This window comes from Oenanthe melanoleuca, chromosome 18 (genome assembly GCF_029582105.1).
Source record: "Oenanthe melanoleuca isolate GR-GAL-2019-014 chromosome 18, OMel1.0, whole genome shotgun sequence".
Lineage (NCBI taxonomy): Eukaryota > Metazoa > Chordata > Aves > Passeriformes > Muscicapidae > Oenanthe > Oenanthe melanoleuca.
In genome coordinates, this window is record NC_079351.1 from 4,416,393 (window position 1) to 4,438,560 (window position 22,168).

The 22,168-nt window shown below is 38.1% G+C and overlaps 1 protein-coding gene across 1 annotated transcript in view; it reads right to left on the reverse strand.

The window, feature by feature from the left end:
* The window catches only part of ANKFN1 (ankyrin repeat and fibronectin type III domain containing 1), a 119,094-nt gene that overhangs the window by 57,571 nt on the left and 39,355 nt on the right, over nt 1–22,168 (reverse strand). The window contains exon 4 of the mRNA XM_056505565.1: nt 3,403–3,537. The gene's annotated coding sequence lies outside the window, so the exon portion shown is untranslated. The remainder of the gene's footprint in view (nt 1–3,402; nt 3,538–22,168) is intronic.

Consider the following 22,168-nt stretch of genomic DNA (forward strand, 5'->3'; position numbering starts at 1 on the left):
AAGACACCAGCCAGGTCTCCTAAGCTTTCTACATCTTCCATTCTCACTGTACACTGTGGTGAGCAGACATCCTGAGCATAAAAGGATCTTATTACAAATAATTTCACATATTCTCCACGCTCCTGGGGTTTTGAAGAGAGACCAAATTTCTGAAGGGAGACTGAGTCAACACAATTGTCATATGGGGTGAAAAGACTTTGTTACATTAGAACACCAGTGTGTGCAATCAGAAGGGAATTATGCGAGCTGCACCCCTGAAATAAATGTGCAAGTGTGGAGATGATCAGAAGCTGTCTGGGACTCAGGAGGCAGCAATACTGCAAGGATTTTTGACTGATTTTCCCCGAGTTTACAGAGTAAACTGATTATCTGTCTCCCACTTTTCCATGTAATTAGTATTTTAAAGAAACTCAGCAAGTTACTAAATTTAATAATAGTTCAGTTCTCAGTTACTTACAGTAACACTTCCAGTTTCTGTTAGTATATAGTGCTACAGATTGTCCCACATAAATTTCCCCCTTTAACTCTGTTTTCAAGAATTTCTTCTTTTCATCAATAAAGTGTGGGTCAAAACACAGACCCAAAGAGTGAATAAAAATAGGCCAGGGTGTGCCATAGGCATGTTTGTAAAGGAAGTTTCAATTTCCCAAAATAATTTGATTCCAAGACTACAAATTTTGAATACCAAATACCACACAGTTAGCAGTGAGCTCAGGATAGAGACTCAGTTTGCATTTGCCACACAAACCTAACCACCCTCAAGATGAGGATGAAGAAGAGTAGACCCAAGCAATTCTTAATTCAAAACCACTGCACTGTGTCTGCTTTGGGATTAGGATTTTTTATTTGAAAAGCAGCAGCCTCAGCACATCTGAGTGGCACAGAAGAGGTTACCAGGTTCATGAAGCCGATATGGGAATTTACTGAGGGGCTGTGTAGATATTTAGTAAGTATACATTAAATAAATTAGGAACATCTACTTAGTAGGACTCCTACCTATTGTGTATCTGTTAAACAAAACAAGAATATCTGGTATTAAAGCTAACATGGCTTATGCCTCTATCAGTGCTCTCTAGGTTGATAAACTTCTCCCCCTGTCTTACTAGACCATACTACCTGAATCCCACATTTCTAAGAGAACAGCTTGACAGCAGCATTTTCTTTTATAAGAAATTACTAACCTGAGCAAGTAAAGGAGAAGCATCTGTCAGTTTTTGGACAGTTTTCCAGGAAATCAGAGTCTTTGGGAGAGGTGCCCTAGTGACACCTCTCCCAGTACACATTCAAAACTCAGACATTTTGGCAGGGCTGTTTTCTCTGTTTCAATGTGTACACTGTAAAGAGAAACTGCAGTCTCTGTTGCAGCATTCTAGAATGCTAGTGTAGGATTTGAACCAAAGCAAATTTAGGCATCACTGGGGTGCTAATCTCTGTCATCAACCCAAAATGCTTCAGACCAGTTAACCACCTAGTGTGTTTCCCATGGCGTGCGTTACTGTTCTTATGGACTGTGACTAAATATAATTTGACTCCAGATGTTACTTGGGGTTGCTGAAGTCCTTCCCACCTTGATCTGGTCAATGAAGCACGATTTGTCCATTCAGAAGAAAACAAAAGTGTGTTAGTAACCACCTAAACAGCAACTCTGAGGACAGTAACCACGGCCTGCCCTTGCCACACGTGGAAGCTTTGTCAGTGAAAAGCCAGGTCAGATCCCAAGTCTGACACTGATGGAAGAAGAGAACAGAATCTTTTATAATCTCATCAATGTTTCTGTGAAGTTAAGAGCAGGTGAATGTATAGAGAAGTAAACACTCTTGAAATTGCAGCTATTCAACAATAAAACAGATGGCATCTTTGCTATCCACACAGAATTGGTGAATCACAAATTACTTGAAACACAGATATGTTCCCTGTATACTCACCATCAATATCCCAAACAAGTGCAGGGAATAAATGTGGAACAACAAAACAATAGCTGGAATGACATGATGCAAGCAAGCTGCATTTTTTCACCAGTGTACTGCAACAGAAAAGTGCTAAATGCTACTGCAGATTATCATACTTAGCATCCTCCCTAGTCACATACAGGCATGAAATGGAAAAAAAAGGCAAGTTGCATATTCTGTAAAACTTTCTGGAAGTGGGACCTTATTAGGGTGTAGAAATGACTCACAGTAGAGCAATAGGAATGAGATTGGGCAAAATCGTGGGTGAAAAGCATAAGAAATAAGGAAAAGAGACAGCTTGGTTCAACGAGTCTATAATGGAAAGCACAGGGTTTTTTGGATGCTGGCACTTTTTAATAGAAAAAAACAAATTTCATGAGAGCAGTTTTAGGCTCCTTTAAAAAGTTATTAATTTGATTTATTTTACAACCATGTCCCTGTCTCAACAATCAGGTGAAGACCTGAAATGTGCATTGTCTTGATTGAAACAACAAATTCCCCAGCTGAAATGCCTTAGCCTGAGGATGTGTCATTGTCAGAACTAAAATTGTTACAGCTCATGGAAGACTAATAATTTAGAAAAAGAAGATGTGCAGAAAAGTCCCATTTGAGATTTTCAGATGGAGATTTCAGATGGAAGCCCCTGCAGAAAGCTGACACAGGTCAGGATGATATAAGGCCATCTCCATATGGTTTGGAGTAGCTTTGTGTGATCTTACTTGCAACCCCACAGCAAGGTGAGCACTGCAACAGGCAGCACAGCCCCAGCTTTTACTGGGAAAGGCAGGACTAGACAAAGCAACAGCAGCTCTCCTTACAACCAGTCATAATTAACAGCAGTTCGCATTTCCAAGAATTAAAGAGCATAAAAGTCCTGCAGCAGATCTCTGGGGAAACAGTTACTGCCCTGCCCTGGAAATACTCATCAAACCAGTCTGGGTGACTGTCACTGTGCTATAGCTGTGAACCAAACCAGGGACCATGGTCTCTCAAAACACATTTCATGCTGCACATCCTGCAGCTTCCTCTTTGTGATCGGATTTCTACTTGCACCTAAGCACTGAACCATTTTATTCCCCATCAGCAGAGTCCTTTAAAAGCCAAATTCAAATACAAAAGAATATAAAATAGTTACCTTTATAAAAGATTTGTGGATTTTTCCTTTTAAATTGTCAGTTACTGACCTGATATTCATGTCCCTCAAGAAGATATTGCAGAGAAAGACAAAGAAATACCTAAATTATAGATCACTCTCTGTTGTCTGTGGTACATATAGGCTACACTCTATAGACAGGTGCACTTGTAGAGCACAGCATAGATGTAAAAGCAGTCTCCTGGGATTTTAGGGAAACACAACAGCTGAGAAACTACTCAATACTGTATGTTTGTGAATCAATCATACTTGAAACTAATATTTAGGAATACATGCATTAAAGAGTTAAATTTGACTTACCAGCTTAGGTTATCCAATGCAAAACGTGAACAAATTGCTGGTAATTGTCCACTCTCTTCCTTCAATGAATCACATTAGATCTGCTGTCTCTGCTGGCTGAGCCTCTGGGCAGAATGAGTAAATCTCTTCTTTACACTGCATGAATGATCAGATATGAAAAAGCCTATTACTAGCAATTACTGAAGTCCAAGACTGCTGCTAAAACCTCAGAGCAGAACAGTATTAAAAACAAGTATTACTGTATCACAGGTAGAATGTTTGGTGCCTTAACTCTGCCCCAGTTACCTGTGCAGCTGTAGGAGTGACTAATAAATGAAGCCTCCATGTGAGAGATGCCATGACTTCTGTGTGCTTTTAGCTTGTTGTAGCCTTTAAAATTGATCAGCAGCACAGTGTGCAAGTAGAAAAAATAATTATTGCCAGAATAAACAAAAATGTGATTGTAATTAATTTGCCATGAAGTATGAGCCAAAAAGACATTAATGCAGCCATCCTCAAGCAGTTGGTTTGATGCTAAAGCAGTGAGAGGAAGGGAAAAAAAATCACAGTGCAGTAGTGCTTGTTGCATGTGATGTATTGTTTCTTCTTTCTCCAAGCAAGCTACCACTACAGCTGTCTGCAATCATAGCAACAAAAGCAGCAGCCAGAGCCATAGCTGTGGGACATCTGCAGCATCATTGGAAAGCTCCCAGCCTGAACAGGTTACGCCTCAAAAAGATTATTAAATGGATAACAAAAGCACACTCTATGGAGGTTTCAGCTAAAACAGATCCTGTAATATCTGCATTAGGATCTTCTAAAATAGTAGGACAGTGATATTTCAAAATCTCATTTTTTTCTACTATAGGGCAAAAAAGTGCAAAAACTGGAACCCACAGAAATCCACAAAAATGTTACAAAGTCAGACGTGGAATATTTTAAATGTCCATATACAGTATGCTAAAAACAGTGAAGGTGACAATCAAAGATAAACAACAACCTAGAAAACTATTATCCTTCTAGACAATCCACTGGGTTAAATTCATGCAATCAGAACACTCCAGTGCAACATCAGCTAATAGAAAAGAACCAGTAACCATTAATATCTACAGAAAAAGTATTTTGGATTGTTTTTAAGGAGATACCAGAGCTACTCTCACAATCTACTGAAATTTTTTCCCTGATTTTATTCAGACATGATGCTTGATTTTTGGAAAATGTTGGAAACCTCCCAAAATCTGTTGATCAGCCTGATTCTCCCACACTTCAAGCCTCAGCTAAGGATGCTGTGCCTCATACCCAAGGGTATTCTTTTGCCCAAGTAGCTGAAGCTAAAATGTAATCCTAGGCCTGATATTTGCATGCCATGGCCTTGAAGTTCATCTGTATTTTTTAAACCAATCTGGATTAAACCATTCTTTGGGGGGTTTCTATTGGCACATGTGTGTGCCTGTACACGTGTGTGTAAGTGTGCACTCAGATGAATTCCCAGGGCATAGTGAGAATATGAAATGCAAACAGTTACATGCTTTGCTGCAGCAGAGAATTGCAAAGTGCTATTACAGTATTCTATGCACAATATTCTATTCCTTCTCCTGTACCATGAAAATGACAGGCCCTCCATGTACAGGATTCTCTCTTTTGTTCTGCTCCTTCCAAGGATCATTAGTCAGAGAGCTGGCTGAGGTCACTGCTCCTTCCAACAGGAGGAAATTGGAAATCTTTCGAAAACCACCAAATACCTCTCTAACACTGAGATACTATCTGTAAAAAAGCATGCTGAAAATCTGAAATTACTAAATCAGTTAAAAATAAATGTAAGTCTAAGAACTCCATTTTTAGTGCTGTCCTAAATAGGGATGATTCTTCTGAGTCAAAATCCCCAATTAAGGTTTTTTTGGTCTGAATAGACCTTATTTATGGAACTCGCTCGTAAAGGAATTCTCAATTTCCAGCTGTTTTCAAGGGAAAAACATAAAGTGAATTTCCAGAAATTATTCTATGCTTAAACATTTTCTATCACTTTCTCATTGTGGTTCAATACTTCTATCTTCTGCTTTCTCCCTTCAGCTTGGTGGAAAGCAGCCCTTTTACAATTGCCAATTACCATTTGACCTATAAATTCATAATTAACCTGTTCAAAAGCCAGAAGACACAAAACAATGTTCAGTAAGGTAAAAGAAGTAATCATACATTTAGCAAATGATAAAAAATGACATTATTAAAAATTATTACCAAATGTTTGTAAATAACTATGAGAGGCACCTACATCCAGTTCTGGAAATGAGGAAGACTAAAAGAGCTACAGAAACAAACCCCTGGGTTTATGATGAAACACATGGAATCATATCCTTTAGCCTGATCTCCTGCAGAAACCTGCCCATCCTCAGCCTTTGATGCTTCCATGAGAGAACAGAGACGTCCAGTCATTATTGCACTTGCATTTCCCTCTCCATAGTTGTACAGAGCATTTTGCTGGCTGTACTCACCCTGCTGACTTAACCTATTGTGACAGGTTTTCCTCCCATGATTGATGAGTCTGGAAGTTCACTACCTGCAGCACACAAGGAGAGCTGATCCCACAAGCTGCTGTTGTTCTTATTGCTGCTAAAGCTGCGCATTTTTGGGAAGATGTCCATTTAGTGCTACATTTTGTTTAAAGAGGCCACCCAAGTAGGCTGTGTTGGCCTCTAACTCCATTCAGCAAATTCTGTTTGTTCCTCGCAGCCATTGGGCATTTCTGGGATGGAAGGTCTCGGGTTTCGCGTCCTCCATACATCGATAGGTGGCAGCGTCCACCCAGTTCTCCAAAATCCTGGCATGTCCCTGGAGCGGCGGCCACGCAGGGATCCTTGTCCCCGGGACGGGATGCCCAGCAGGCAGCACATCCTCCATCCCAGAGCCCAGCGTCTCTGTGTTTTACATCGCATCCGCTGTCATTGGGAAAAACATTCGGGTTTTCCCACTAGAAACTGGGTGGGAAGTTTGGAGTGAAGAAACTCACATGGAGCCTGAATCACTTGCAAATGAGTCAATGGCAAAGCTGTTGCCATCATAAGAGACAAAGCTGCATTTCAGACTGTTCATAATCCCACTAAAAGAACAAATATTGTTCAAATATCAGATCTCCACCTGCTGTTGCAGCAATGAGCCAGGCAGAATGAATACCTGGGAATGGGATCTCCACTCCCTCCCAAAGTAACGTGGCTAACTGTTTGGCACCTGATGCTCTCATCTTAAAAATCCATTACTTGAAAGGTAGTCAAAGTAACTCTTCTCCTTGAAACAAGATAATGTTTTTGTGTTTTTGGTTTTGTTTTTTTGTTTTTTTTTTTTTCTTCACAGTCAAAACCATTCAGTGGGAAAGGTAAAATAAAAACCAAACAAAACCCCCCAAAAATGCATAAAAGTGTATGTTTCTTTTCCCCACACTCATTCTTTCTTGAACATTTTTATACATATAAGGTACTGTAGTACCAAATTCCATCTCTGGTTTTGGCAATTTCTGCCTCTCTGGCTCCGTGTTTACCTATCATCTTTCACACATTCCCCTTTGCCAATTTGTTTATTCTCTGTCCCATTCCCTAGTTTCTTGTGTTTCTTCAAGAACATTGATTTGAGTATTACTGTTTCACTAGTTACTTTAGTTACTTTAGTTACTTCTTGATCCAAATCCACAGCAAATAACCTATTATCCACAGAGACACAAAAGTATTCAGTATGCTTGTAAAAAAGACAAATATTTCCCAGTTGATCAGTCACAGACATGACCAAACTTGAAAAATTCTGAAATTGTGAGTAAAGAAAAAATAATTGTGTTTGGACTAAGGTTAGAAAATAATTTTCCCAAGTATTATGAAATATTTGAGGCAATGTGATCTAACTGACCAAACTGAGTTGGGATGGGCAGCCCTGGCTCCCCCAGGTTTCCTCTGTAGCCATAGTCCCATCAGCCCAATCTGGAATCTAGCACACCCAGGCTCTCTGCAGAGCTGGAGCTGGCAGAGCCACCAGTGCCTGGGGCTTGCAGGCTCCCACTGCCAGAGGAAGGATGCAGAGGGGAGGAGTTCTCAGCTTTGTGGCAGCTGTGGACTTGCAGCTTGTATTTCAGAGTATGGTTTTAAATGAACTAGCAGAAACTCAGAACTGTTTGGTTAGAATTCTTTAAGGATGGCATGCTTTTCATACAGTCCCAGTGGCTTTTTTTACCCCTGCTAGTTTTTTACTTTTAATTCCTGGCTGCAGCGGAATAGAATCGGGCCTGGGTTGTCAGAGCTAGAAAACTACTGAGTCATTTGGGATCTTTTAGAGTGTAAGTTAAGGTAAACAGAAATAAAATAATATAAGAAGTCCACGAAAGCCTCAAAGCCCTTCCTGTTTGAACCAAGGAATCAAAGGGCAGCTGCTGTTACCTATCAAGAGGTATGCACCAACTCTGATTGATGGCAATGCTGCCCTATTGCAAAACCAACGCAGAGCTCTTGGCTGATGGTTCTTGCAGTTGTTCCCCAGATTAGGGAAAACCCCTAAATCTGTGCAAACACATCCATTACAGGAAGCCTGCAAAATCACATGAGGACATTGGATGTGTCTGAAGATATTGCTGCTCCTCAGAAACAAATTACCCATCTGAACATCATGGAAATAATGAAGTTGTCAGCAACAACAGGCGGCTGTGATGTTTTGTCAGCGTCCTGTTGATTATGTTATCTCGTCAGACACTCCAGATAGAGATAATTTATGCCATGTATTGTTTAGCCATGAGTACTCCCAGCTGCACTACATTTAATTCAAGCTACACCAGAACATTTTACAAACAGAAATTAACAGGCTGGCAATTTATAGATTAGGAAAGAACAAAGGAAAAAACAGAATTTAGCAAAGTTGAGCATGGAACAAAGCTGAACAGAGGTGGACATATAGCATCCCAGAGAAGCACCTTCTTTTATAAGCTAAAGACATTTTTAGGCTCATGACACAGTCTTTAAAAAGACTGAATAGAACATGCAAATATATAGATAGGTATTATTGCAACTTTTGTATGATTGCAGTAATTAGCAGTATACTTATTAATATAAGGCCTGTTTCTGAAGATTTATCTCCCTTTTCTTCAAAACTTGTATAAGAGCATCTATTATAAAGTACTTCACAAGTGCCATTATTTTTCATAATGAATAAAGACCTTCAATAACAGAAGAACAATATCCTGCTCTTCTGTGAACCCCAAGAACTGTTTATCTCACTAAGCAGATACTCCTTAAAGAGCAGGTTGTTTGCCCTGATGTCTGTTTATGGGCAGTGACCTTAACATATTAAAATCAGACGTTTAAAAAGAAACACATACATGTAAACAACAGCAACAACAAATCTCCTACCAAACAAACCACAAAAAAACCCCAGAGTAAGGTACCATGTCAGGAAAACTTTGCTACTGAGGACAAAGAGTAGTAAGAGAGGGGCTTTTTTCAAAGGGTAATATTACCTGGGTGAACAATTTTTCCAGTTCCAGATGGAGACAGATTGTTCTAGATACCAACAATTCAAACCAAGAACCCATTTGTCTGCATTATCAGAGGAAGAACCACAAGGAGCTCTGTCTCCCTGGACCAGTTTTTGTGAACAGCCCCGCAGGTTATCTTTGCAACAGGGGAGCATCCCCCTGCCTGGCTGTGAGAATTTCCCACAAGCTGGAATTCATACTGCAGTCATTTGAGCTGATGTTGCTGTTCATTTACATTTGAGTTTAAATGAAAATAACTCAGGATTTCCAAACCAATTCATCACAGGAGCCATGCAAAAACCCAAACAGAATAGAAGTGATTGCTGTGAGGTAATTCTAGATTTGACAGTGCCATTCTTTTTCACAATGAGTTCAAATGAACACTTAAAAATTCATTTTTTGCTGAGAAGTTATGATAGATCCAAGGTTTACTGCAGATCCAATCATGAAGATCCAAGGTTTACTGCAGAGGCAATGCACATGGACATAGCAGTTTTTGTTGAAACCTTTTTATACTTTAGAGAGACAATGACATATGATTGTTTATCCTTTACAAGTGAAATGAGTGGCAAAAATCTAAATATGGGATTGTTCTTTCCTCAAGTGCAACATTTCAATAAAAGTGAAATTAAAAGGTAAGAAGGGCAACCAAATCTTGTCTATTTAGAACATAGAGGATATGTAACATACTTTACCAAAAATCATTCCTTTTTCACTGTAGTGGAGGCTATTAAAAACTAGCAGTGAGAATAGCAGTTCATGAAAACATCTTCCCATCCTTTTCTTAAGCTCCCAACCTAATGAAACTGTTCCCTCTCAATTAGTTGTGCCAGCCTCTCACTGAGCAATAAACATCAGTACTTGGCCTTGCTGTGTTGCCACAAGTCCCATCTCCACCACACAAACAAGATCAGAATACAAAGTGATAATTGCTCCCTGATGAGAACACACTTTTTGGATTAATTTAGTTCACAGCCTCTCTTCCCATTTCTCTCTCTTCATCAATTCATCAATTGAATGCATCAACCAACTCCAAAGGTGAGAAATTTATCTGAAATGAACTCCTACTTTTCATGGCTGAAATGTCCATTCATGCTGTTTCATTGCAGAATGACTTACTCTGTTTTCCAACAGGTCAAGGAGAGTCTGACTCAGACTATAAAATTGTGGGCCTTATCTCCCACATTCCAACTCTGACTTAGCAAAGTCCTTGGCAAACAGCTATCAGGCCAATTCTCCAGGAGGGGTTGTGGTCTAGGCCAAATCCTGATGTGTTGGTGAAAGTCTGTGAACTTCCATCCTGTTCATAGACCCTCTGGGATGTTCTTTACTCCTTCTCAGTCCCCTCAAATCAGAAAGAGCAATGCTGGTTAATCTGGGGGCAGAGGTGCTGAGAGCACACAAAGGACACTGGCAAGTGCCCAGAGTCACTGTGGGTGGGACAACTCAATGCCAGAGCTGCTTCAGTCTCAGGACCTTCTGTTCTTCAAATCATGGTAAAGCACTTGTTAGCCCTAGAGCAGAGACATTGGCTGGGGAAACCTCTGAGGTATCAGGCTCACCTGCCCTAAGAGTTTCCTGTAGCAAGGATGTTTGGTTATCATGTGCTCACTTATGTTTCAGTTACATGCAGAAAATTGAAAATATTAAAAAATAACTTCAAAAACTATAAAACCCCAACTCCCCAATAGCTTATTATAAATAACTGCTTCCTGTATTTTATAAATGAGGTACTTCAAAAGTGTTTGTACATCACCATCCAGTTATTACATTCATTAGTGTTGTCACAGGAGACAGATGGGGAATATAATTTGCTGCTGTGTTAAAAGATTGAATATGGATTTGGAAACGAGAACTCCTGGTCCAATGAAACAACACTCTCTGCAGCCAGAAGTGCTGATCTGATTTCATCTGAATTGTGTTAATAAATATTTGCAAAACCAGGCAGCTTAGGTGGCTTAATTAAGAAAACACTTGCTTTTCACCTTTAGCAATTAATTTCCTTCAGGGTCAGCATTTGGTGGTCTTACAGCTATTGCCCAAACTTCTACACACTTTGGGATGATTAATGGTCTCTGTTCTGGAAAATTATGAGGTGCTATAAGGAAAAATTAACTGAATTCACACAATGTGAAACCTTTCACTGAGTACCTTCTCTCTGCATTTTTTTAAGGGGCATGGGCTGTATGAATGTGTGTCATAGAAAGCTTGTAATGAGTTCCCCACAAACCTGCACAGAATTCTCTCATGCAGTAATGCAGTCAGTCTCTGCTATAGGCAGCACTGAGCACAAGTGAAATCTTACACATTTCAGTGCTGGCAAGAGAATTACCCATCAAATAACACTGATCAGTGTGACACCTGAGCCTTGGGACAGAAAGAAATGCTCAGGGTTTTACTTCAGATGCTTTTCCTGGTTTCAGCATCAACCATCCTTCCAAAACAGCCTCTCACATATACATACAAAGCACAACCACAAAATGGGCACATTTTGTCCAATTTTGGCTCATCTGACTTTTGTTTTACACCCTCTCCCCTTCAAGAATTTTCTATGGAACTAAATTTTCAAATTACTGACTTGTTACATTGATACTTGTGTTTGAGAAGCCCACAGATTACATGAAGTTGGAACAGAATAAAGCTGGTGGACAGTGAATGATTCCATCCTTTTTCTCTAAATGAATCTACATTAAAAACCAGCTTAACAGTAAGAAAATTTTTTTGCACTTTAGCAAAAGCTGGAGTATTAGTATTTTGAGATCATAGAAAAGTTTGATTACTGAGCCCATTATTATATCACAGTCTCACAGTTTAAATACAACTATGAGACTGTGATATCATATTCTTATAATGTAGTTCTTTGAATTTTTTGAAGAACAACCAGACACTAGGAAAAAAAAGCTGTTCAAAGAGGGGCTGTCCTTAAAGAATGATTTTTTAGAAAGGTGAGAAATTGAAGCCTAGCTACCAGCCTCTCCTGAAAATAGGCAATCTAAAAATTGAATGCTCTGATACATCAGCACACAAGCAGTGCTGAGAGAATAAGACATTGTGGGACACACAAAAAGACAAGTGAAGCAGTTGTGTTTTGTGACACTCAAAGAAGCACAGATTCAAGCTTAGTAGTACCAGTCTACCACCACAAAGATTGCATAGAATTCCCTTTACTTATACCAGAATTTAGCTTTTAAATATAAATGATAGGAAAACCTGATTAATAGAATTCCAAATAATTTTAATATGAGTTTAAAGAAATAGTTATACATCATTGAAAACAGAAATTTTGGTCAGAGTTTTTTCACAAACTTATCTATGAACCACTGAATGGCATTTTCATATGCAGCATTTTGTTCAATAGGCTTTCGAAAATAATATGGAGAATACAACTAGTACTTTCAGCCAGAATCATTCATAGAGCCCTCATGAAAAATAAGGAGTTCAGGCTTAAAAATGAAATGGATCTTCCCTAATTTTATGTGAAATTCCACAGCTCCATGTAATATGATCTTCATTCCATTTAGGGGGCCCCTATTTAGTTAGCAAATAATAACAACCTCTCTAAATTACTGCCTTTTGCATATCTCCTACAGATCTGCTGGCTCAGGTCTTAGCTTTGGATAGGGACAGCCTCCCAGTGGGTTACAGATATGAAACCTTACTGCACAAGAGAAATACTCACTTTCATCTCCTTCTTCAACCCCAGCTTCAGCTATTCAAAGCAGAAAATCACAGTACAAACACCAGCCCTAACAAACCTTGGCAGTAGGGAGCAGCTGCTGTTCTGAGTTGTCAATCAGCTGTGAAAAAGGAAAAGAAAACTGTTTCTGCACTCAGACAGTGTTTCCAACTGTGCACATGGTGCTCACAGTAGATGACAGTGCAAGAATTAAATGTCACTTGCATACCAGAAATACTTTTGAAACGTGCAGTGGGAAATAAAGGACTGATCACGATTATACAAGAAAATCCAATAGGATTGCAGTGGCAAGCTTTGAATTTGCAGAGAAAGTTGTGTCCCTGCAAGATATGGTTTTTCTAGTGCATGCTGCAAAGCAAAACCACTTTTTTTCAATTTCCTTCATCTGTCTACACAAAGCAGCAATTGAACTGTGTTTTCAAGCAAACAATTATATAAAACTAGGTGACTTCTCAGAAAAGTTCTTCTTTCCTTGAAAAGTAATGCAGAAAATTAAGGAATTACTGTACTGAAAATTAATACATCTATATGTATCTATCTTAAAAAAGTGACTGAGAATACATTAAAAAATGAAATATTAGATACCAAAAATGAGTTGTCAGACGTCATTAGAGAGCAATTCCTGAAGTATATCTACCAGGTAAATAATTTTCTGTAAATAGCACTTTTGAGAAAACTGCTTGCAGATGATTTCTAAGTAAAAATAAGTACAATTCACTGTAGCATTTGCTTCAAATTATACAACCAACTAATTAGGAAGTAGTCTCTTTTAACACGAAATAATTAATACAGCTGATTAGTATACACAGATGGGTGAGAAAATTAAGCTTATGAGTGAAGTATGAAAGGAATGGAAATCTGAAAGTAATTACAATGTATTTTCCCCTCCATTTTCTCTCTGTAAAGAGTATTTTGTATTAGTTCTATATAAACTCATTTTCACCTCTGTCTCTGACAAGACAAGCAGAAAACTGTTACACAATATCACCTATTTCAAATAACACCAGATTTTACACTTTTTTTAAATCCAGGAACAAATAGATAAGAAAATAAAAAAACCCAAATTGTGTTTCTTTACAATTGATGAGTCATGATTAAAAAAGGTCAGAAAAGGACATTTGCATTATCTGCCTTGTTCTGAAAATAGTATTGTATTAAGAATAAAGGATGCAAAATTTCATCAAAAAACCTCAGCAAATGAGAAATGAATACAATGAGTCAAGGATCAGAAATTCCCATCCAAAGGTGCTGGGCACTGTTAACTACAGCAGGCCCTGAGCCAGTCAATTGCTCCAGGAGCACGTTTTGATTGGTTTAATTCTTCTGCTGGACAGCACAGAAGATGTGGAAGAATTTCTTAGCCACAGGCTGGACATTCTGCTACTTTTTGCTAATATTCACTACTCAACTGCCCTTGTTCTTTATTGGCACCTTGTATAAAATCTGAACAGCCAACAGAAAATCTCTTTAACCTCCACTGATACCATCACAGCAGCTGCCAGGGAATCCAAATGTGCAGCACCCACCTATCACTTGTTTGGAGACAGATTTTATTTTATTTTTAAATCCTGAAACACATTTTCTTTAAAAATTGCAAAGGCTTAGCAATAGTGATTTCCTAAGGGAAATAACTCTTGTATCCACAACTTCTTCAAGATAAAGTTCAAGGCAGGAAGAGCTGCTGAAAATTGAATCAGTACCAAAAGACAGACAAAGGATACAAGAAACCAAAATAGATGGAAGTTTAAGTAAGTGATGGAATAATTTCTTGTCTTATGACTAGTCATATTCTTAATAAATGATTCTTACCAGTTAAAACTGATATAATTTCAGTCAGTAGAAGAAAGTGAGATGCTCTTTTAGTAAATAATTTAGAAAGTGCCTATAGATGTGTATCTGGATGATTCAATAAGAAAACTTGAAAAGAAATGGTGCAGGATGTGTTAAGATTTATCTTTAGAAGGGATTAATGACAGGGTCTGGGTAAGGAAAACATACAGGAGACTTCTAAAAGCAATTTCTGATAGTAGTTCTTCAATTACAGCAGCAGTTCATAAACAGCTGAAAAAATAGGACACCCTCTCTGTTAGGTATATTCTGTGCCAGAGGAAATAGAATCTGGTTTTCCAAAAGCTAAATGAAGCAGAACTACATGGATTCTGCATAATAATGAAAACAACACTCTAATTTATTGGATCTTGAAAATATAAGCAAACAATCCAGGATCTCTGCTTGAGTATGGATATATATCCATTTATTTCAAGCTTTTTGTCTTTCCGGAAAGCCTCCACAATCTCAGTCATTTGGATGAAGTATTATACAACATTATAAATGATTATTAAATGACAGGAAGTATTATAAATGATACGAACTTATTGAAGAGATAGTAAAGGGCTGTCCAGGAGATTTCAAGTAACAAAAAGATATTTTTGATAAGAAATCTGTGCTACTGTTTAATTTGCAGATTTTTTGCTGCAATTCAGCAGCTGTTCCTTACGGTCTGAAGATTCTTCAATTATCACCTCTGTGCTGTCTGGGTAGAAGGTCATTGAAGACTCCTTTTTAAAAGTTGCATCAAGTTTCCTAAAGCAAATATTTAGATAACTGTTAGATTGTGTCGCTCTCTCAGAAAAATCAGGATGTTGATTTTCTCCCTGCTTTGATGGTCATCTTCATGACAATATTCCTGTGAAATACAGTCCTTCAGAGAGGGATTGGGGATGAACTGCTCTGGAGCTCTTCCTTTTATTTGTGCTTCCTATTGAAAGATCAGAAGTGTGGAGCATTCAGCAAGAGCTGGCAGTGCCTTCAGCACATGCAAGCTATTATTCAGCAAAGCTGGCTGTCACCCAGAAAGACACTGCACTGTCAATTTGCAAGCAGGTTAAAGCAAAGCAGTTTAGTGATAACTTATAACCAGAAATGTATTGCAATGATCAAAATGGTTTTCTTGCATTTGGAATTAAAAAAAAAAAAAAAAAATAGGAAAACATTAAAAAGTCTTCTTTCACACTACCACTGACTATAAAGGTAGGAATTTGGAGGACTTGTGAAATAGTGGAATGATAGCTTGGATCAAGCTTCAAAGTGCAGGTTAATATCTCATTAACTTTGCTAGTGAAGAAATCAACCCTTTCTGATTGATGCCTTAATCATGTCCTAAACCAACCATAAGGCAGTAATTTCATAACCACTTCCCTCACAGCAGCAAAGAAAAACTGTTCTTTCACATCCATTCCTTACTCTGTAAATTAAAAGGGAAAAGATATTTGCTTGATAAATGCAAGAGATATATTCATGGTAAAATATACCAAATTATCAGCAGAAAGATGTTTCACATAAATGGTGTCCTCAAGTAACCTTCTGAGAAGCTTGCATAACTGTGTGACATAGAACTGCTTCAAAAATGAGGTAATTGAATGGATTTTTGAGCCAATTTACATGAAATAGTTTTTAATGCAATTCCAAGCAAATCTGCTAGGTTATTAAACAGTGAATTTAATAATTAACAGACACTCCTTTAAGTTTCTAATGTAGCTGAAATAACTTCCATTCTAGGAAAAAAAATTAATAGAATGAACTCTGCTTTAATCTACATTTTCAGGCTTTAAGTTGCATTTTTAGAATTTCTTTCAGCTGCCTTCAGCCTAAAATGGCAAATAGACCTACAGGCCCAGTACCACCAAATAGTGTGAGGCTTTGCACACATTGAAGCTCATGGATTTCTCAGGCTAAACTATATTAAAGCACCAACACAGCCATTAAACCTCACTTTCCCTTTCCTTCCCAGAGCCACTTCAGTAGTGACTGTAGGAAGAAACTGTTGTTTGATGACCTCCCTAGTGAATGAATAATTTTAGACTTTCCTTGGTGATTACTCTTGTTTTGCCCACCCACTTATAACATCAACTATAATAAGGCTATTTATGGTAACTACTACAAGATAAATTAAAGCCAGATTTGTGATTTGCATACACAAACCAGGCTCCACTTAACAGAGCAAAAACCTTTGTGCCTCAGGAGGGCACTGACTGATGTGTGACTGAGGAGGGCAGTTCTGCCATTTTAAAGTGTGACTCTTCAACCTATTTTTGGGATTTTTGAGTCACACAGCACGTGACATTAAACAGCAGAAGCATCCACACAGCTGCTCCTTGGTATCAAGATCAATGAGCCTGTCAAAATAATCAAAGATGCTCCCTTGGTCATGCAAAATACTGAGATTTCCAAGTATGGGTGTGATACCAGGATTCACAGTGCTGTCCTGGAGCTTGGTACAACTCCAGCCACATTCATAGTAGCAATCTTTTCACTAAATTCCATACCAAAATACATCCCCATTCCTTCAGGCCTCAAGAAGGCAGTCACTTCATTCAACACTGCTGGAGCTACTGGATTTATAAGGATGGGGTTTTAAAAATATTGGGGAAAACTAGTTTGGGGTTACAAGTGGTACCTCAGGAAGTTTTTCTCTGAGTTGACAAACAATTGCTTGGAACAAGGGGAGTAGTTCTGACAGACAGACTGACTCTGTGGTGATGCAGGTGGATCAACAACCAGGGAAGAGGGAAGGAAGCTCAGTCCCTCTCCACACCTGTCTGCAGCCTGTGAGTTTCTATTATTCCTCCATCTCCCTTTTTCAGAGAAGAAATGTAACTATGGATTGGAAAATTACAAAAGCATTGTACAATGGTCAAAGTTTCCAATTCTCACAACCCTTAGTCAGAAATTTATGCCTAAGCCCAAGAAAATTACTCAAGTGTTGATATCATTGTGTTTTGAGAAAAGCCTCAATTTTTATAAAGATCTTTCAGTGAAAACAGTACAGTAAGAATACATCATTAACTCCAATTTAGTGTGATGTGAATGCTCCATAATGACCACCCTCTGTTTTGTTCATGAAACCAGCTGAAAGAAGCTCCATATATGAAATACAGAAGCTTGGAACATTCTGCAATGTGCACAGTGGCTTGAAACAAGAAAAAAAATGCTCTGAAGTCTTTACAGTATTAAGATATGAATAACGAACATAAACACATCCTACATGGTGAGTAATGAGCATAAAGCTTTCATCTTTCTTCGTGGGAAATCCTATGGAAGGCAAATAAACCCATAGAGACCATTGTAGGAGCATTTGAGAAAGCTTTCTTTTATCCCAATAGCTGGCAACAAAATATATGCATTTACAACAGATTTCTTTTTTTCCCTTTTAATCTGTAGCTAACTGCAGTTTTAAAGCCTCTCATTTGTTTAACTACCAGGCTGAACAAGGAAGGTTGGATTTAGAGAAAGAAAATAAATCAAAATCCAGTTAAATCTGGCACCTTCCTTGTTCGTTCTTCCCCAACAGTCCTGACTTAAGAATGGTTATTCTCCCTTCTCTTCAGATCCTTCTCTAAGCTCTCTCACCAGGATTTCAAAGTTAGATGATCAAATGTGCAAGAGAGGCACCTAATTTCTCACAGGCACTTCTGAAAGCTCCTGACTAGGTCTACAGTGAACAATTTTCTTTCTCTTCCCCTGCCCCCACCTTTTTTTCCCTAGCCTTTGATCTTTAGAAAGCACAAATGCCATTACAGTGAATAAAGTCATAGCCCACAGAGTCAATCCCCTACTATTTACCTCCCCCCTTCCCAGCCAGGCTGGCTTGGTTGGGCTCAGAGACAGCAGCAGGTATCATCAGCACTGTGACAAATGAGAATGTGTGTCAGGGGAGGCTGTTCAAACAAACAGTTGGATGCTTGGGAACACAGACAGAAGAGCTAAGATCTAGCTTTTTTTCCCCCTCTCTTTTCTTTCTCCCTCCACCTTCAAAACAGAAGATTAAGTTTGCTGTGAACATGAGCTGATGAAAAGAATTCAAATAGTGCTTTGAATAGTACCACTGGGAGCGTCACAGGAGAATTACAAATTGCTGCTGGAGACACCAGTCTCCCTTTACAGAAAGTTAACATAAAAGTACACATATCTTCTTTCTATAAGGTACTAACTTGTAAATTAACCTTTAATGGAGTATAAATGATGTCCTGAAAGAACTGCTTATGCAGCTATATTTATGATCTAGAAAATTGCAAATATTTACAAGATTATAGGTGTTAATGGTCTGTCAAAAATGTTTGTATATTGTACATACATTAAACCTCAGTTTAAGACCACCCTGCTATAAAGACCACCCCATTTCTTGTCCCATATAGAATTTCATTTGATTCCATATATTGCATTCCTTATAACAAGGCTAGGCCCCAGCATACACCCAAACCATTCCAGACAGGGAGCTGCTCCTCTGTAGGATCCACTGGGAAGGAGAACATGTTTTAGCCTCTGATCCCAGATTCCCTGTGCAGCCCCAGCAGGCAGGGTTATCTCTGGCATTCATCCCCAGTAGGAGACTGAAGAACAGCTCCTGACACAGCAGAGAAGGCAGAGCAGAGCAGGAGGGGGCTCAGCAGGACTCAGCAGTTTCCCTGCCCTGCAAGGAACAGCTCCACCTCCCAGCACTGCTGCCTTAGTTTCCCCTCTGGGGTACACGTGTTTTAGGGGAACACCCTTGGTGTCTGTGTGTGCTCCTCACAGCAGCCAGAAAGGGAAACAGCTCAAGTTCATCCTGCTGGCTGCTCTCTGCCCCTGGCTTTGTGCTGCTGTCCCCACAGCAGGTGGACCCAATTGTAAATTTTCATTTTCTACATTCAGGTCTCACATCTGACTTTTTTATTTTTCCTTTTCTTTTTTTTTTTTTTTTTTTTTTTTTTTTTTTTTTTTTTTCGCTAAGTTCATTATTGAAACTGTAATTTTCCTTAAAACAATTCACATTTGAGGCTTTCTACAAGTCCTACAGTGAAAGAAAAAGAAAACCTCCTCTAAAACATCCCCTCTTTGAGTTAATTCTGTATTTGTCACTGACTCAATTTTTGCTTTGTAAATAATTATTAATATATATTTTCTGGGCATAACAATAATTTCAAAACAAGCCAAAATATATTTGCTACTCAAAGTGAGACAATAACTTGTTCTCTGATTGATTACAGCTTCTTTTCTGGTCAATTGAGTAACTTTCTGTGTTAGAAATTTGATCCCTACTTCTGAATTGAAATTTCTTTTTCTGAAAACATTGCAAAATAAAAAGCAGTTGGACAGTGTCAGTTGTGATAGTGAAATTTCAGAAAGGTCACAGTTTGAATTTTGAAAGAGGAGAAACTTTTTTTTGGAAATGAGCATAACTCAAAATGTTACAATTTTTAATACTTGTTTTACAAACATCATTGAATTCACGCATAAATACAGCTGGGGAAAAATAAATACTTTGGGAACAAATACTTGGGGCTCTGCCCAGGTTTTATTGCAACAGATTATTTTCTTTTGTAATTTATCATTTGCTGTGCATTATCTTGCTCAATGACTGGAAAAAACCAGCGTTCTTCTTTAGGATAAAAAGTCAAAAGAAAACTTGAAAAGGCTCTGTCCTCCCTGACCTCATGCACATTTTTATTGATATCAAATTGCTCATTTTTTTTTGCTTTGCCATTTTCATTTTTATACCTGCTGGATCAGATCTTCAAATGATGTAAACTGGCATTGGCTAATGGTTTCCATGAAAGTATCAGAGCTGAGGATCCGGCATTAATTACTGGGCATTGTCTGTTATCCAGTGAGATAATGTAAAACCAGTTCCTTGCCCAGCTTGAAAGACAAAGATCTGTAAGTTAAGTACAGAGACACAGCTTAAGTGAGGTGATTTTAGGGAAAATGAACTTCTGAGATTTTACACAGATCTTCAAATGATCTAATTATTGGTGCCATAATCTGCACCAAGAGAATAACCAAAGTGAGGTTTCTCACAAATTATGAGACACTTGATTTTTTTTTTTCAAAAATACAAAATTCATTTTGATAGCTCAATGAAATGATGCCATTTGGAATTTTGTGTTGCTTTACACAGAATGAGCTGGCTTACATTGGTTTGGCTGTTAAAAGTGGTGGAGCAAAAAACAAAGGTATATAATTTTTTATTTTCAAGCACTTTTTTTTTTGGCAGACATAACCAGACACATTTCAAGTTTCCCAAATCTTTCTCTCATTTTGAGTGCTTAGTTTTAATGAGTCTTCTCTCCATCTTCTTCTAAGATTATTCAATCCAAACACTTAGACAAGTACCTAGAATAACTTCAGGATTTTATCTTCATCTCCTGGTATGGGGGATATCCAGAGAGGAGAAATCTAAAGAACAAGATCTCCCACAGGTAAATGAGAGGTTTTGTTGCAGGCAAATACTGCACATGTCACATTCTGTGTGCTTCCAAAAGGTATTTCCCAGTAAACCAAAGCATGATGAACTATGTATTTTTAACTCTGCTGGAGAACAAACAAAATCACCACACCACCATGAGTCTGGGTCAACAAACACTGAAGGTTCTACTATCAGTTTCTAAGGATGAATACAGCAACATGAGATGCCTCTTAATTTTCTCTGATTATCAAGGCATTGATACACATTTCCATGAATATAATTTGGTTTTTTGCTGCCAATACTCCCAGTGGAAGAGTCTTTTTCCACCAGCAGAAGGTCACTTCCTGATTTACCTTATGTAAACCTACATATTTGGGGGTAGTTTATACTATGCTAATTGTTTTTGTTGTTTGGACATGTATATCCAACTTAAGTGTCTTCCCTCCTGCTACTTATAGAGAGAATGATTGTGGACTTTGAATCATTTAATTGATTACAACAGCAGTGAAATGTCTTTATGCCATTCAAGTTTTTCCTCTGTAAAAGGAAGAGAAAATCTCCTTCCTTTTTTCTCCTCTCTATGTTCATTTTCATACTGTAAATTCTTCCAGGCAAGAATTATTCCATTAATCAATGCTGGTTTAGTGCCTACTACAATGGGTATCCTCTCACAGTGGGTTATTACCATGCTACAAAAAAAAAAAAAAAAAAAAAAAAAAAAAAAAAAAGGAAAATATTACTGATGGTAAAGATACAGCTCATTGACTAAAGGTGCATGAAAAGAATTTAAAAGAATTTTGTCCTGTAGGACATCAAAGTTCTTAAAAATTCATATGTCAAGTATTTCCATCTGAACTAAATTAGTTTTGTAGAACTAAGATTTCATGGCAAATAAAAATAGTATATCATCTTAATAAAAGCATCATGTGCAAAGGGAAAATAAAAGCAAGAAAGATATAATTTTATAGTACTTGCACAGTTCTTCTTACTCTGCACTGAAATTCAAAACTACCAAAGAAGCAGCCATCAACAGCCACATAATCAATCTCCTGCAAAGCTGGTGCTGGTCTCCAACTTATTTGATACAAAGGACAGGGGAAACAATAGGAAAGTTTGCAGGAGTGTAGTAAATAACTCTAATGCTTTGAATTGCAAAGGGTAAGCAGCCTACCAAAAGTATTTATCAAAGTCATATTGGGGGAAAGAAACATCACCAAACAGAACAGTGCAAGCCAGATGCTTGGAGATTAAATGGGGTCAAAAATGCAACCCTAATTTTCATAACATCCTCATAAAAATTCCCAGGAAACTGCTTTCTGAACCTGTTTAGGAAGAGATTTTTCTGAAAGTTAAAGGGGAGTTACAG